The following is a 12,500-nucleotide window of genomic DNA, read 5'->3' as shown; positions in this document are numbered from 1 at the left end:
TGAACCCAGGACCTCATACATACGAAGCATGCGCTCTACCACTGAGCTACATCCCCTCGTGGTGATGATGGTGTTCTGTTATTTACCTAGACTTGCTTTTAAATAAAAAATTATTGGTGATAAAGGTCAACACTGGAATGCATACATATGTGATTTTGAGGTTCAAGACACAAGCAAAGAAAGTAATGGAAAGTTCCTCATTGCTTGGAGATGGTGGGGATTGAACCCAGGACCTCATACATGCAAAGCATGCGCTCTACCACTGAGCTACATCCCCCGATTTAGCTGTTGTTTTTCTTCTTTGTTACATATTATTTTCTTTATGCACGATGTATATGTATGCCTTTGATTTAAAAGACCAACATTGCTTGGAGATGCTGGGGATTGAACCCAGGACCTCATACATGCGAAGCATGCGCTCTACCACTGAGCTACATCCCCTCGTGGTGATGATGGTGTTCTGTTATTTACCTAGACTTGCTTTTAAATAAAAAATTATTGGTGATAAAGGTCAACACTGGAATGCATACATATGTGATTTTGAGGTTCAAGACACAAGCAAAGAAAGTAATGGAAAGTTCCTCATTGCTTGGAGATGGTGGGGATTGAAGCCAAGACCTCATACATGCAAAGCATGCGCTCTACCACTGAGCTACATCCCCCGATTTAGCTGTTGTTTTTCTTATTTTTTACATATTATTTTCTTTATGCACGATGTATATGTATGCCTTTGATTTAACAGTCCAACATTGCTTGGAGATGCTGGGGATTGAACCCAGGACCTCATACATGCGAAGCATGCGCTCTACCACTGAGCTACATCACCCTCGTGGTGATGGTTTTGTTCTGTTATTTAACTAGACTCGCTTTTAAATAAAGAAATATTGGTTATAACGGTCAACACTGGAATGCATATATATGGGATTTTGAGGTTCAAGACACAAACAAAGACGCAAACAAAGTAATGGAAAGTTCTTCTTTGGCTGGAGATGCTGGGGATTGAACCCAGGACCTCATACATGCGAAGCATGCGCTCTACCACTGAGCTACATCCCCTCGTGGTGATGGTTTTGTTCTGTTATTTACCTAGACTTGCTTTTAAATAAAGAATTATTGGTTATAACGGTCAACACTGGAATGCATACATATGTGATTTTGAGGTTCAAGACACAAGCAAAGAAAGTAACGGAAAGTTCCTCATTGCTTGGAGATGCTGGGGATTGAACCCAGGACCTCATACATGCAAAGCATGCGCTCTACCACTGAGCTACATCCCCTCATTGTGATGAGTGTTTTCTGATATTTACCTAGACGTGCCTTAAAATCAAAATGTATAGGTGATAAAGGTCAACACTGGAATGCATGCATATGTGATTTTGAGGTCCAAGACACAAGCAAAGAAAGTATTGGAAAGTTCCACATTGGCTGGAGATGCTGGGGATTGAAGCCAGGACCTCATACATGCAAAGCATGCGCTCTACCACTGAGCTACATGCCCCGATTTAGCTGTTGTTTTTCTTATTTTTTACATATTATTTTCTTTATGCACGATGTATATGTATGCCTTTGATTTAAAAGACCAACATTGCTTGGAGATGCTGGGGATTGAACCCAGGACCTCATACATGCGAAGCATGCGCTCTACCACTGAGCTACATCACCCTCGTGGTGATGGTTTTGTTCTGTTATTTACCTAGACTTGCTTTTAAATAAAGAAATATTGGTTATAACGGTCAACACTGGAATGCATATATATGTGATTTTGAGGTTCAAGACACAAACAAAGAAAGTAATGGAAAGTTCCTCATTGCTTGGAGATTGAACCCAGGACCTCATACATGCAAAGCATGCGCTCTACCACTGAGCTACATCCCCTCATTGTGATGAGTGTTTTCTGATATTTACCTAGATGTGCCTTAAAATCAAAATGTATAGGTGATAAAGGTCAACACTGGAATGCATACATATGTGATTTTGAGGTTCAAGACACACGCAAACAAAGTAATGGAAAGTTCTTCTTTGGCTGGAGATGCTGGGGATTGAACCCAGGACCTCATACATGCGAAGCATGCGCTCTACCACTGAGCTACATCCCCTCGTGGTGATGGTTTTGTTCTGTTATTTACCTAGACTTGCTTTTAAATAAAGAATTATTGGTTATAACGGTCAACACTGGAATGCATACATATGTGATTTTGAGGTTCAAGACACAAGCAAAGAAAGTAACGGAAAGTTCCTCATTGCTTGGAGATGCTGGGGATTGAACCCAGGACCTCATACATGCAAAGCATGCGCTCTACCACTGAGCTACATCCCCTCATTGTGATGAGTGTTTTCTGATATTTACCTAGACGTGCCTTAAAATCAAAATGTATAGGTGATAAAGGTCAACACTGGAATGCATGCATATGTGATTTTGAGGTCCAAGACACAAGCAAAGAAAGTATTGGAAAGTTCCACATTGGCTGGAGATGGTGGGGATTGAACCCAGGACCTCATACATGCAAAGCATGCGCTCTACCACTGAGCTACATCCCCCGATTTAGCTGTTGTTTTTCTTCTTTGTTACATATTATTTTCTTTATGCACGATGTATATGTATGCCTTTGATTTAAAAGACCAACATTGCTTGGAGATGCTGGGGATTGAACCCAGGACCTCATACATGCGAAGCATGCGCTCTACCACTGAGCTACATCCCCTCGTGGTGATGATGGTGTTCTGTTATTTACCTAGACTTGCTTTTAAATAAAAAATTATTGGTGATAAAGGTCAACACTGGAATGCATACATATGTGATTTTGAGGTTCAAGACACAATCAAAGAAAGTAATGGAAAGTTCCTCATTGCTTGGAGATTCTGGGGATTGAACCCAGGACCTCATACATGCGAAGCATGCGCTCTACCACTGAGCTACATCCCCTCATTGTGAAGAGTGTTTTCTGATATTTACCTAGATGTGCCTTTAAATCAAAATGTATAGTTGATAAAGGTCAACATGAATGCATACATATGTGATTTTGAGGTTCAGGACACAAGCAAAGAAAATATTGGAAAGTTCCAATTTGCTTGGAGATGCTGGGGATTGAACCCAGGACCTCATACATGCGAAGCATGCGCTCTACCACTGAGCTACATCCCCTCGTGGTGATGATTGTGTTCTGTTATTTGCCTAGACTTGCTTTTAAATAAAAAATTATTGGTGATAAAGGTCAACACTGGAATGCATACATATTTTGAGGTTCAAGACACAAACAAAGAAAGTAATGGAAAGTTCCTCATTGCTTGGAGATGCTGGGGATTGAACCCAGGACCTCATACATGCAAAGCATGCGCTCTACCACTGAGCTACATCCCCTCATTGTGATGAGTGTTTTCTGATATTTACCTAGATGTGCCTTAAAATCAAAATGTATAGGTGATAAAGGTCAACACTGGAATGCATACATATGTGATTTTGAGGTTCAAGACACAAGCAAATAAAGTAATGGAAAGTTCTTCTTTGGCTGGAGATGCTGGGGATTGAACCCAGGACCTCATACATGCGAAGCATGCGCTTTACCACTGAGCTACATCCCCTCGTGGTGATGGTTTTGTTCTGTTATTTACCTAGACTTGCTTTTAAATAAAGAATTATTGGTTATAACGGTCAACACTGGAATGCATACATATGTGATTTTGAGGTTCAAGACACAAGCAAAGAAAGTAATGGAAAGTTCCTCATTGCTTGGAGATGGTGGGGATTGAACCCAGGACCTCATACATGCAAAGCATGCACTCTACCACTGAGCTACATACCCTGATTTAGCTGTTGTTTTTCTTCTTTTTTACATATTATTTTCTTTATGCACGATGTATATGTATGCATTTGATTTAAAAGTCCAACATTGCTTAGAGATGCTGGGGATTGAACCCATGACCTCATACATGCAAAGCATGCGCTCTAGCACTGAGCTACACACCCTCTTTGTGATGAGTGTTTTCTGATATTTACCTAGATGTGCCTTAAAATCAAAATGTATAGGTGATAAAGGTCAACACTGGAATGCATACAAATGTGATTTTGAGGTTCAAGACATAAGCAAAAAAATGAATTGGAAAGTTCCACATTGCTTGGAGATGCTGGGGATTGAACCCATGACCTCATACATGCAAAGCATGCGCTCTACCACTGAGCTACATCCCCTAATTTAGCTGTTGTTTTTCTTCTTTTTTACATATTATTTTCTTTATGCATGATGTATATGTATGCCTTTGATTTAAAAGACCAACATTGCTTGGAGATGCTGGGGATTGAACCCAGGACCTCATACATGCAAAGCATGCGCTCTACCACTGAGCTACATCCCCCGCTTTAGCTGTTGTTTTTCTTCTTTTTTACATAGTATTTTCTTTATGCACGATGTATATGTATGCCTTTGATTTAAAAGACCAACGTTGCTTGGAGATGCTGGGGATTGAACCCAGGACCTCATACATGCGAAGCATGCGCTCTTCCACTGAGCTACATCCCCTCACTGTGATGAGTGTTTTCTGATATTTACCTAGATGTGCCTTTAAATCAAAATGTATAGTTGATAAAGGTCAACACTGGAATGCATACATATGTGATTTTGAGGTTCAAGACACAAGCAAACAAAGTATTGGAAAGTTCCACAATGCTTGGAGATGCTGGGGATTGAACCCAGGACCTCATACATGCGAAGCATGCGCTCTTCCACTGAGCTACATCCCCTCACTGTGACGAGTGTTTTCTGATATTTACCTAGATGTGCCTTAAAATCAAAATGTATAGGTGATAAAGGTCAACACTGGAATGCATACATATGTGATTTTGAGGTTCAAGACACAAGCAAAGAAAGTATTGGAAAGTTCCACATTGGCTGGAGATGCTGGGGATTGAAGCCAGGACCTCATACATGCAAAGCATGCGCTCTACCACTGAGCTACATCCCCCGATTTAGCTGTTGTTTTTCTTATTTTTTACATATTATTTTCTTTATGCACGATGTATATGTATGCCTTTGATTTAAAAGACCAGCTTGGAGATGCTGGGGATTGAACCCAGGACCTCATACATGCGAAGCATGCGCTCTACCACTGAGCTACATCCCCTCATGGTGATGGTTGTGTTCTGTTATTTACCTAGACTTGCTTTTAAATAAAAAATTATTGGTGATAAAGGTCAACTCTGGAATGCATACATATGTGGTTTTGAGGTTCAAGAAACATGCAAAGAAAGTAATGGAAAGTTCCTCATTGCTTGGAGATGATGGGGATTGAACCCAGGACCTCATATGTTTAAAGCATGCGCTCTACCACTGAGCTACATCCCCTGATTTAGCTGCTGTTTTTCTGCTTTTTTAACCCTCTGGGGTTCTTCGGGTCAAAAATGACCCGAAGCGTTTAAATAAATTTTTTTTAAAAATCGTAGCTTCATCGGAATGGTCCAAAACTTGGTGACTTTTTTTGTACTTGGTATATGAACACCCAAAAAAATTGGGGACAGGATTTGAAAAGTCTAAGTGGTCGTAAAAAAAATAGTCACACTCAGGGTCTTCGGGTCTAAAATGACCCGCATAGGAAATGAATGGGAAATTGGCAAAAATATGAAAATACAGAGTTTTTTTGTGCATACAATCTACCAAACAGCCAGGATGCAGAAAAAAAGCACACAACAGTGAAGGGGTGAATCTCTTAAAACAATGGGTGACAAAATGCTTTCCATTTGTTCTCTTTATAATGCAATGTTCAGGTTTGAATGTATTATAAAGTAAAACTGCCACTTCAAATTACCATTTAAACCAACCCAAAAAAAATAAAAAAAAATGTAAATTTTAAAAAATGACATAAATAGTCTTTGAGAATCTGTTATTATATATTCAAATCAACAACCTGAAAAAAATTAAACAATATGTAAAAAATCACTAGAGTGTTTCTACCATAGGTTTCTACAGAGAGCTGTAAATCCACTAGTGGTAAAAATGTGCTATTGCGTGATAAAAATGCTCAGTGTGTCCACCAGATGGCTCCGATCTCATTTCAAAAATTGCTTTCATGAGGCCTAGACTTGACTCTAAAATGAAATACAGCTTTAATAAAAAATAAAAAATTATTATATATATATATAAATTTTCTATTATATTCAATGGGAAAAAATGGGTCTTAATTATTGCATAAATATTAATTATAAATCATAAAATTATCTCAAAACACCAAAAAAGAAAAGAAAAAATATTATTGAACAAAAATATATTTCATTGATTTTACTCAAATAAAATGTATCTTAATGCCGCCCTCCGGGTCATTTTTGAGCTACACCACTGAGCTACATCCCCTGATTTAGCTGTTGTTTTTCTTCTTTTTTAAATATTATTTCCATTATGCACGATGTAAATGTGATGTATGCCTTTGATTTAAAAGTCCAACATTGCTTGGAGATGCTGGGGATTGAAGCCAGGACCTCATACATGCAAAGCATGCGCTCTACCACTGAGCTACATCCCCTCGTGGTGATGATTGTTTTCTGATATTTACCTAGACTTGCTTTTAAATAAAAAATTATTGGTGATGAAGGTCAACACTGGAATGCATACATATGTGATTTTGAGGTTCAAGACACAAGCAAAGACAGTATTGGAAAGTTCCACATTGGCTGGAGATGCCGGGGATTGAACCCAGGACCTCATACATGCATGCATAGAGCATGCGCTCTACCACTGCGCTACATCCCCTGATTTAGCTGTTGTTTTTCTTCTTTTTTAAATATTATTTTCTTTATGCACGATGTATATGTGATGTATGCCTTTGATTTAAAAGTCAAACATTGCTTGGAGATGCTGGGGATTGAACCCAGGAGCTCATACATGCAAAGCATGTGCTCTACCACTGAGCTACATCCCCTGATTTAGCTGTTATTTTTCTACTTTTTTAAATATTATTTTCTTTATGCACGATGTATATGTATGCCTTTGATTTAAAAGACCAACATTGCTTGGAGATGCTGGGGATTGAACCCAGGACCTCATACATGCAAAGCATGCACTCTACCACTGAGCTACATCCCCCGATTTAGCTGTTGTTTTTCTTATTTTTTACATATTATTTTCTTTATGCACGATGTATATGTATGCCTTTGATTTAAAAGACCAACATTGCTTGGAGATGCTGGGGATTGAACCCAGGACCTCATACATGCGAAGCATGCGCTCTACCACTGAGCTACATCCCCTCGTGGTGATTATTGTGTTCTGTTATTTATCCAAGACTTGCTTTTAGATAAAAAAATATTGGTGATGAAGGTCAACACTGGAATGCATACATATGTGATTTTGAGGTTCAAGACACAAGCAAAGAAAGTAATGGAAAGTTCCTCATTGCTTGGAGATGCTGGGGTTTGAACCCAGGACCTCATACATGCAAAGCATGCGCTCTACCACTGAACTACATCCCCTGATTTAGCTGTTGTTTTTCTTCTTTTTTTAAATATTATTTCCATTATGCACGATGTAAATGTGATGTATGCCTTTGATTTAAAACTCCAACATTGCTTGGAGATACTGGGGATTGAACCCAGGACCTCATACATGCAAAGCATGCACTCTACCACTGAGCTACATCCCCTCTTTGTGATGAGTGTTTTCTGATATTTACCTAGATGTGCCTTTAAATCAAAATGTATAGCTGATAAAGGTCAACACTGGAATGCATACATATGTGATTTTGAGGTTCAAGACACAAGCAAACAAAGTATTGGAAAGTTCCACAATGCTTGGAGATGCTGGGGATTGAACCCAGGACCTCATACATGCAAAGCATGCGCTCTACCACTGAGCTACATCCCCTCATGGTGATGAGTGTTTTCTGATATTTACCTAGATGTGCCTTAAAATCAAAATGTATAGTTGATAAAGGTCAACACTGGAATGCATACATATGTGATTTTGAGGTTCAAGACACAAGCAAACAAAGTATTGGAAAGTTCCACAATGCTTGGAGATGCTGGGGATTGAACCCAGGACCTCATACATGCGAAGCATGCGCTCTACCACTGAGCTACATCCCCTTGTGGTGATGATTGTGTTCTGTTATTTACCTAGACTTCTTTTTAAATAAAAAAATTATTGGTGATAAAGGTCAACACTGGAATGCATACATATGTGATTTTGAGGTTCAAGACACAAGCAAAGAAAGTAATGGAAAGTTCCTCATTGCTTGGATATGCCGGGGATTGAACCCAGGACCTCATACATGCAAAGCATGTGCTTTACCACTGAGCTACATCCCCTCACTGTGATGAGTGTTTTCTGATATTTACCTAGATGTGCCTTTAAATCAAAATGTATAGTTGATAAAGGTCAACACTGGAATGCATACATATGTGATTTTGAGGTTCAAGACACAAGCAAACAAAGTATTGGAAAGTTCCACAATGCTTGGAGATGCTGGGGATTGAACCCAGGACCTCATACATGCGAAGCATGCGCTCTACCACTGAGCTACATCCCCTTGTGGTGATGATTGTGTTCTGTTATTTACCTAGACTTGCTTTTAAATAAAAATGTATTGGTGATAAAGGTCAACACTGGAATGCATACATATGTGATTTTGAGGTTCAAGACACAAGCAAAGAAAGTAATGGAAAGTTCCTCATTGCTTGGATATGCCGGGGATTGAACCCAGTACCTCATCCATGCAAAGCATGCGCTCTACCACTGAGCTACATCCCCTGAATTAGCTGTTGTTTTTCTTCTTTTTTAAATATTATTTTCTTTATGCACGATGTATATGTGATGTATGCCTTTGATTTAAAAGTCCAACATTGCTTGGAGATGCTGGGGATTGAACCCAGAACCTCATACATGCAAAGCATGCACTACAACTGAGCTACATCCCCTGATTTAGCAGTTGTTTTTCTTCTTTTTTAAATATTATTTTCTTTATGCACAATGTATATGTGATGTATGCCTTTGATTTAAAAGTCCAACATTTCTTGGAGATGCTGGGGATTGAACCCAGGACCTCATCACGCGGGAGGTCCTGGGTTCAATCCCAGCATCTCCAAGCAATGAGGAACTTTCTTTGCTTGTTTATTGAACCTCAAAACCACATATGTATGCATTCCAGTGTTGACCTTTATCAACTATACATTTTGATTTAAAGGCACATCTAGGTAAATATAAGAAAACACTCATCACAGTGAGGGGATGTAGCTCAGTGGAAGAGCGCATGCTTCGCATGTATGAGGTCCTAGGTTCAATCCCCAGCATCTCCAAGCAATGTTGGACTTTTAAATCAAAGGCATACATATACATCGTGCATAAAGAAAATAATATGTAAAAAAGAAGAAAAATAACAGCTAAACCAGGGGATGTAGCTCAGTGGTAGAGCGCTTGCTTTGCATGTATGAGGTCCTGGTTTCAATTTCCAAGCAATGTTGGACATTTAAATCAAAGGCATACATCACATATACATTGTGCATAAAGAAAATAATATTTAACAAAGAAGAAAAACAACAGCTGTCCTGGGTTCAATCCCCAGCATCTCCAAGCACAGAGGAGCTTTCCATTACTTTCTTTGCTTGTTTCTTGAACCTCAAAACCACATATGTATGCATTCCAGTGTTGACCTTTATCACCAATAATTTTTTATTTAAAGGCAAATCTAGGTAAATATCAGAAAACACTCATCACAGGGAGGGGATGTAGCTCAGTGGTAGAGCGCATGCTTTGCATGTATGAGGTCCTGGGTTCAATCCCCAGCATCTCCAAGCAATGTTGGACTTTTAAATCAAAGGCATACATATACATCGTGCATAAAGAAAATAATATGTAAAAAAGAAGAAAAACAACAGCTAAATCAGGGGATGTAGCTCAGTGGTGCAGTGCATGCTTTGCGTGTATGAGGTTCTGGGTTCAATCCCCAGCATCTCCAAGCAATGTTGGACTTTTAAATCAAAGGCATACATATACATCGTGCATAAAGAAAATAATATTTAAAAAAGAAGAAAAACAACAGCTATATCAGGGGATGTAGCTCAGTGGTAGAGCGCATGCTTTGCATGTATGAGGTCCTGGGTTCAATCCCCAGCATCTCCAAGCAAAGAAGAACTTTCCATTACTTTCTTTGCTTGTTTCTTGAACCTCAAAACCACATATGTATGCATTCCAGTGTTGACCTTTATCACCTATACATTTTGATTTAAAGGCACATCTAGGTAAATATCAGAAAACTCTCATCACAATGAGGGGATGTAGCTCAGCGGTAGAGCGCATGCTTTGCGTGTATTAGGTCCTGGGTTGCATCTCCAAGCAATGTTGGACTTTTAAATCAAAGGCATACATCACATATACATCGTACATAAAGAAAATAATATTTAACAAAGAAGAAAAACAACAGCTGTCCTGGGTTCAATACCCAGCATCTCCAAGCAATGAGGAACTTTCCATTACTTTCTTTGCTTGTTTCTTGAACCTCAAAACCACATATGTATGCATTCCAGTGTTGACCTTTATCACCTATACATTTTGATTTAAAGGCACTTCTAGGTAAATATCAGAAAACACTCATCACAATGAGGGTATGTAGCTCAATGGTAGAGCGCATGCATGTATGAGGTCCTGGGTTCAATCTCCAAGCAATGAGGAACTTTCCATTACTTTCTTTGCTTGTTTCTTGAACCTCAAAACCACATATGTATGCATTCCAGTGTTGACCTTTATCACCAATATTTTTTTATTTAAAAGCAAGTCTAGGTAAATAACAGAACACAATCGTCACCATGAGGGGATGTAGCTCAGTGGTAGAGCGCATGCTTCGCATGTATGAGGTCTTGGGTTCAATCCCCAGCATCTCCAAGCATTGTGGAACTTTCCAATACTTTTTTTGCTTGTGTCTTGAACCTCAAAATCACATATGTATTCATTCCAGTGTTGACCTTTATCACCTATACATTTTGATTTAAAGGCACATCTAGGTAAATATCAGAAAACACTCATCACAACGAGGAGATGTAGCTCAGTGGAAGAGCGCATGCTTTGCATGTATGAGGTCCTGGGTTCAATCCCCAGCATTTCCATGCAATGTTGGACTTTCAAATCAAAGGCATACATCACATTTACACTCACCGGCCACTTTATTAGGTACCCCATGCTAGTAACGGGTTGGACCCCCTTTTGCCTTCAGAACTGCCTCAATTCTTCGTGGCATAGATTCAACAAGGTGCTGGAAGCATTCCTCAGGGAGTTTGGTCCATATTGACATGATGGCATCACACAGTTGCCGCAGATTTGTCGGCTGCACATCCATGATGCGAATCTCCCGTTCCACCACATCCCAAAGATGCTCTATTGGGTTGAGATCTGGTGACTGTGGAGGCCATTTTAGTACAGTGAACTCATTGTCATGTTCAAGAAACCAATTTGAAATGATTAGAGCTTTGTGACATGGTGGAAGTAGCCATCAGAGGATGGGTACATGGTGGCCATAAAGGGATGGACATGGTCAGAAACAATGCTCAGGTAGGCCGTGACATTTAAACGATGCCCAATTGGCACTAAGGGGCCTAAAGTGTGCCAGGAAAACATCCCCCACACCATTACACCACCACCACCAGCCTGCACAGTGGTAACAAGGCATGATGGTTCCATGTTCTCATTCTGTTTACGCCAAATTCTGACTCTAACATCTGAATGTCTCTACAGAAATCGAGACTCATCAGACCAGGCAACATTTTTCCAGTCTTCAACTGTTCAATTTTGGTGAGCTCTTGCAAATTGTAGCCTCTTTTTCCTATTTGTAGTGGAGATGAGTGGTACCCGGTGGAGTCTTCTGCTGTTGTAGCCCATCCGCCTCAAGGTTGTGCGTGTTGTGGCTTCACAAATGCTTTGCTGCATACCTCGGTTGTAACGAGTGGTTATTTCAGTCACTGTTGCCCTTCTATCAGCTCGAACCAGTCTGGCCATTCTCCTCTGACCTCTGGCATCAACAAGGCATTTCCGCCCACAGAACTGCCGCTCACTGGATGTTTTTTCTTTTTCGGACCATTCTCTGTAAACCCTAGAGATGGTTGTGCGTGAAAATCCCAGTAGATTAGCAGTTTCTGAAATACTCAGACCAGCCCTTCTGGCACCAACAATCATGCCACGTTCAAAGTCACTCAAATCAACTTTCTTCCCCATACTGATGCTCGGTTTGAACTGCAGGAGATTGTCTTGACCATGTCTACATGCCTAAATGCACTGAGTTGCCGCCATGTGATTGGCTGCTTAGAAATTAAGTGTTAACGAGCAGTTGGACAGGTGTACCTAATAAAGTGGCCGGTGAGTGTACATCGTGCATAAAGAAAATAATATTTAACAAAGAAGAAAAACAACAGCTAAATCAGGAGATGTAGCTCAGTGGTAGAGCACATGCTTTGCATGTATGAGGTCCTGGGTTCAATCTCTAAGCAATGAGGAACTTTCCATTACTTTCTTTGCTTGTTTCTTGAACCTCAAAAC

General features: G+C 39.8%; 35 non-coding genes across 35 annotated transcripts in view; 5 read left to right on the top strand and 30 right to left on the bottom strand.

The window, feature by feature from the left end:
• trnat-cgu (transfer RNA threonine (anticodon CGU)) overlaps nucleotides 1-56 on the bottom strand; it is a 72-nt gene extending 16 nt beyond the window's left edge. The window contains exon 1 of the tRNA in view: nucleotides 1-56. This exon is cut by the window's left edge and continues 16 nt beyond it. This is a non-coding gene — a tRNA (tRNA-Thr).
• A 149-nt stretch (nucleotides 57-205) lies between these two features.
• Nucleotides 206-277, bottom strand: trnaa-ugc (transfer RNA alanine (anticodon UGC)). The gene has a single exon. It is a non-coding gene; the product is annotated as a tRNA-Ala (tRNA).
• Nucleotides 278-369: 92 nt separating this feature from the next.
• On the bottom strand, nucleotides 370-441 carry trnaa-cgc (transfer RNA alanine (anticodon CGC)). The gene has a single exon. It is a non-coding gene; the product is annotated as a tRNA-Ala (tRNA).
• Nucleotides 442-754: 313 nt separating this feature from the next.
• On the bottom strand, nucleotides 755-826 carry trnaa-cgc (transfer RNA alanine (anticodon CGC)). Its single transcript has one exon. It is a non-coding gene; the product is annotated as a tRNA-Ala (tRNA).
• Nucleotides 827-984: 158 nt separating this feature from the next.
• On the bottom strand, nucleotides 985-1,056 carry trnaa-cgc (transfer RNA alanine (anticodon CGC)). Its single transcript has one exon. It is a non-coding gene; the product is annotated as a tRNA-Ala (tRNA).
• A 149-nt stretch (nucleotides 1,057-1,205) lies between these two features.
• Nucleotides 1,206-1,277, bottom strand: trnaa-ugc (transfer RNA alanine (anticodon UGC)). The gene has a single exon. It is a non-coding gene; the product is annotated as a tRNA-Ala (tRNA).
• A 313-nt stretch (nucleotides 1,278-1,590) lies between these two features.
• Nucleotides 1,591-1,662, bottom strand: trnaa-cgc (transfer RNA alanine (anticodon CGC)). The gene has a single exon. It is a non-coding gene; the product is annotated as a tRNA-Ala (tRNA).
• A 362-nt stretch (nucleotides 1,663-2,024) lies between these two features.
• Nucleotides 2,025-2,096, bottom strand: trnaa-cgc (transfer RNA alanine (anticodon CGC)). Its single transcript has one exon. It is a non-coding gene; the product is annotated as a tRNA-Ala (tRNA).
• Nucleotides 2,097-2,245: 149 nt separating this feature from the next.
• On the bottom strand, nucleotides 2,246-2,317 carry trnaa-ugc (transfer RNA alanine (anticodon UGC)). Its single transcript has one exon. It is a non-coding gene; the product is annotated as a tRNA-Ala (tRNA).
• Nucleotides 2,318-2,466: 149 nt separating this feature from the next.
• On the bottom strand, nucleotides 2,467-2,538 carry trnaa-ugc (transfer RNA alanine (anticodon UGC)). Its single transcript has one exon. It is a non-coding gene; the product is annotated as a tRNA-Ala (tRNA).
• Nucleotides 2,539-2,630: 92 nt separating this feature from the next.
• On the bottom strand, nucleotides 2,631-2,702 carry trnaa-cgc (transfer RNA alanine (anticodon CGC)). The gene has a single exon. It is a non-coding gene; the product is annotated as a tRNA-Ala (tRNA).
• Nucleotides 2,703-2,851: 149 nt separating this feature from the next.
• Nucleotides 2,852-2,923, bottom strand: trnaa-cgc (transfer RNA alanine (anticodon CGC)). Its single transcript has one exon. It is a non-coding gene; the product is annotated as a tRNA-Ala (tRNA).
• A 147-nt stretch (nucleotides 2,924-3,070) lies between these two features.
• On the bottom strand, nucleotides 3,071-3,142 carry trnaa-cgc (transfer RNA alanine (anticodon CGC)). The gene has a single exon. It is a non-coding gene; the product is annotated as a tRNA-Ala (tRNA).
• Nucleotides 3,143-3,286: 144 nt separating this feature from the next.
• trnaa-ugc (transfer RNA alanine (anticodon UGC)) lies at nucleotides 3,287-3,358 on the bottom strand. Its single transcript has one exon. It is a non-coding gene; the product is annotated as a tRNA-Ala (tRNA).
• A 149-nt stretch (nucleotides 3,359-3,507) lies between these two features.
• On the bottom strand, nucleotides 3,508-3,579 carry trnaa-cgc (transfer RNA alanine (anticodon CGC)). The gene has a single exon. It is a non-coding gene; the product is annotated as a tRNA-Ala (tRNA).
• A 535-nt stretch (nucleotides 3,580-4,114) lies between these two features.
• trnaa-ugc (transfer RNA alanine (anticodon UGC)) lies at nucleotides 4,115-4,186 on the bottom strand. The gene has a single exon. It is a non-coding gene; the product is annotated as a tRNA-Ala (tRNA).
• A 92-nt stretch (nucleotides 4,187-4,278) lies between these two features.
• On the bottom strand, nucleotides 4,279-4,350 carry trnaa-ugc (transfer RNA alanine (anticodon UGC)). Its single transcript has one exon. It is a non-coding gene; the product is annotated as a tRNA-Ala (tRNA).
• Nucleotides 4,351-4,442: 92 nt separating this feature from the next.
• Nucleotides 4,443-4,514, bottom strand: trnaa-cgc (transfer RNA alanine (anticodon CGC)). Its single transcript has one exon. It is a non-coding gene; the product is annotated as a tRNA-Ala (tRNA).
• A 149-nt stretch (nucleotides 4,515-4,663) lies between these two features.
• trnaa-cgc (transfer RNA alanine (anticodon CGC)) lies at nucleotides 4,664-4,735 on the bottom strand. Its single transcript has one exon. It is a non-coding gene; the product is annotated as a tRNA-Ala (tRNA).
• A 149-nt stretch (nucleotides 4,736-4,884) lies between these two features.
• Nucleotides 4,885-4,956, bottom strand: trnaa-ugc (transfer RNA alanine (anticodon UGC)). The gene has a single exon. It is a non-coding gene; the product is annotated as a tRNA-Ala (tRNA).
• Nucleotides 4,957-5,043: 87 nt separating this feature from the next.
• trnaa-cgc (transfer RNA alanine (anticodon CGC)) lies at nucleotides 5,044-5,115 on the bottom strand. The gene has a single exon. It is a non-coding gene; the product is annotated as a tRNA-Ala (tRNA).
• Nucleotides 5,116-6,435: 1,320 nt separating this feature from the next.
• On the bottom strand, nucleotides 6,436-6,507 carry trnaa-ugc (transfer RNA alanine (anticodon UGC)). The gene has a single exon. It is a non-coding gene; the product is annotated as a tRNA-Ala (tRNA).
• Nucleotides 6,508-6,831: 324 nt separating this feature from the next.
• Nucleotides 6,832-6,903, bottom strand: trnaa-ugc (transfer RNA alanine (anticodon UGC)). Its single transcript has one exon. It is a non-coding gene; the product is annotated as a tRNA-Ala (tRNA).
• Nucleotides 6,904-6,995: 92 nt separating this feature from the next.
• trnaa-ugc (transfer RNA alanine (anticodon UGC)) lies at nucleotides 6,996-7,067 on the bottom strand. The gene has a single exon. It is a non-coding gene; the product is annotated as a tRNA-Ala (tRNA).
• A 92-nt stretch (nucleotides 7,068-7,159) lies between these two features.
• trnaa-cgc (transfer RNA alanine (anticodon CGC)) lies at nucleotides 7,160-7,231 on the bottom strand. Its single transcript has one exon. It is a non-coding gene; the product is annotated as a tRNA-Ala (tRNA).
• Nucleotides 7,232-7,381: 150 nt separating this feature from the next.
• Nucleotides 7,382-7,453, bottom strand: trnaa-ugc (transfer RNA alanine (anticodon UGC)). Its single transcript has one exon. It is a non-coding gene; the product is annotated as a tRNA-Ala (tRNA).
• A 98-nt stretch (nucleotides 7,454-7,551) lies between these two features.
• trnaa-ugc (transfer RNA alanine (anticodon UGC)) lies at nucleotides 7,552-7,623 on the bottom strand. Its single transcript has one exon. It is a non-coding gene; the product is annotated as a tRNA-Ala (tRNA).
• A 149-nt stretch (nucleotides 7,624-7,772) lies between these two features.
• trnaa-ugc (transfer RNA alanine (anticodon UGC)) lies at nucleotides 7,773-7,844 on the bottom strand. The gene has a single exon. It is a non-coding gene; the product is annotated as a tRNA-Ala (tRNA).
• Nucleotides 7,845-7,993: 149 nt separating this feature from the next.
• On the bottom strand, nucleotides 7,994-8,065 carry trnaa-cgc (transfer RNA alanine (anticodon CGC)). The gene has a single exon. It is a non-coding gene; the product is annotated as a tRNA-Ala (tRNA).
• Nucleotides 8,066-8,436: 371 nt separating this feature from the next.
• Nucleotides 8,437-8,508, bottom strand: trnaa-cgc (transfer RNA alanine (anticodon CGC)). The gene has a single exon. It is a non-coding gene; the product is annotated as a tRNA-Ala (tRNA).
• Nucleotides 8,509-9,202: 694 nt separating this feature from the next.
• Nucleotides 9,203-9,274, top strand: trnaa-cgc (transfer RNA alanine (anticodon CGC)). Its single transcript has one exon. It is a non-coding gene; the product is annotated as a tRNA-Ala (tRNA).
• A 423-nt stretch (nucleotides 9,275-9,697) lies between these two features.
• trnaa-ugc (transfer RNA alanine (anticodon UGC)) lies at nucleotides 9,698-9,769 on the top strand. The gene has a single exon. It is a non-coding gene; the product is annotated as a tRNA-Ala (tRNA).
• A 256-nt stretch (nucleotides 9,770-10,025) lies between these two features.
• Nucleotides 10,026-10,097, top strand: trnaa-ugc (transfer RNA alanine (anticodon UGC)). Its single transcript has one exon. It is a non-coding gene; the product is annotated as a tRNA-Ala (tRNA).
• A 687-nt stretch (nucleotides 10,098-10,784) lies between these two features.
• On the top strand, nucleotides 10,785-10,856 carry trnaa-cgc (transfer RNA alanine (anticodon CGC)). Its single transcript has one exon. It is a non-coding gene; the product is annotated as a tRNA-Ala (tRNA).
• A 149-nt stretch (nucleotides 10,857-11,005) lies between these two features.
• Nucleotides 11,006-11,077, top strand: trnaa-ugc (transfer RNA alanine (anticodon UGC)). The gene has a single exon. It is a non-coding gene; the product is annotated as a tRNA-Ala (tRNA).
• Nucleotides 11,078-12,500: the final 1,423 nt, after the last annotated feature.

This window comes from Rhinichthys klamathensis, unplaced genomic scaffold (genome assembly GCF_029890125.1).
Source record: "Rhinichthys klamathensis goyatoka isolate OS25496 unplaced genomic scaffold, OSU_Roscu_1.1 h1tg000036l_1, whole genome shotgun sequence".
NCBI lineage: Eukaryota > Metazoa > Chordata > Actinopteri > Cypriniformes > Leuciscidae > Rhinichthys > Rhinichthys klamathensis.
Note: the sequence above shows the minus strand (reverse complement) of the source record. Positions and strands in the feature narration are given on the sequence as shown.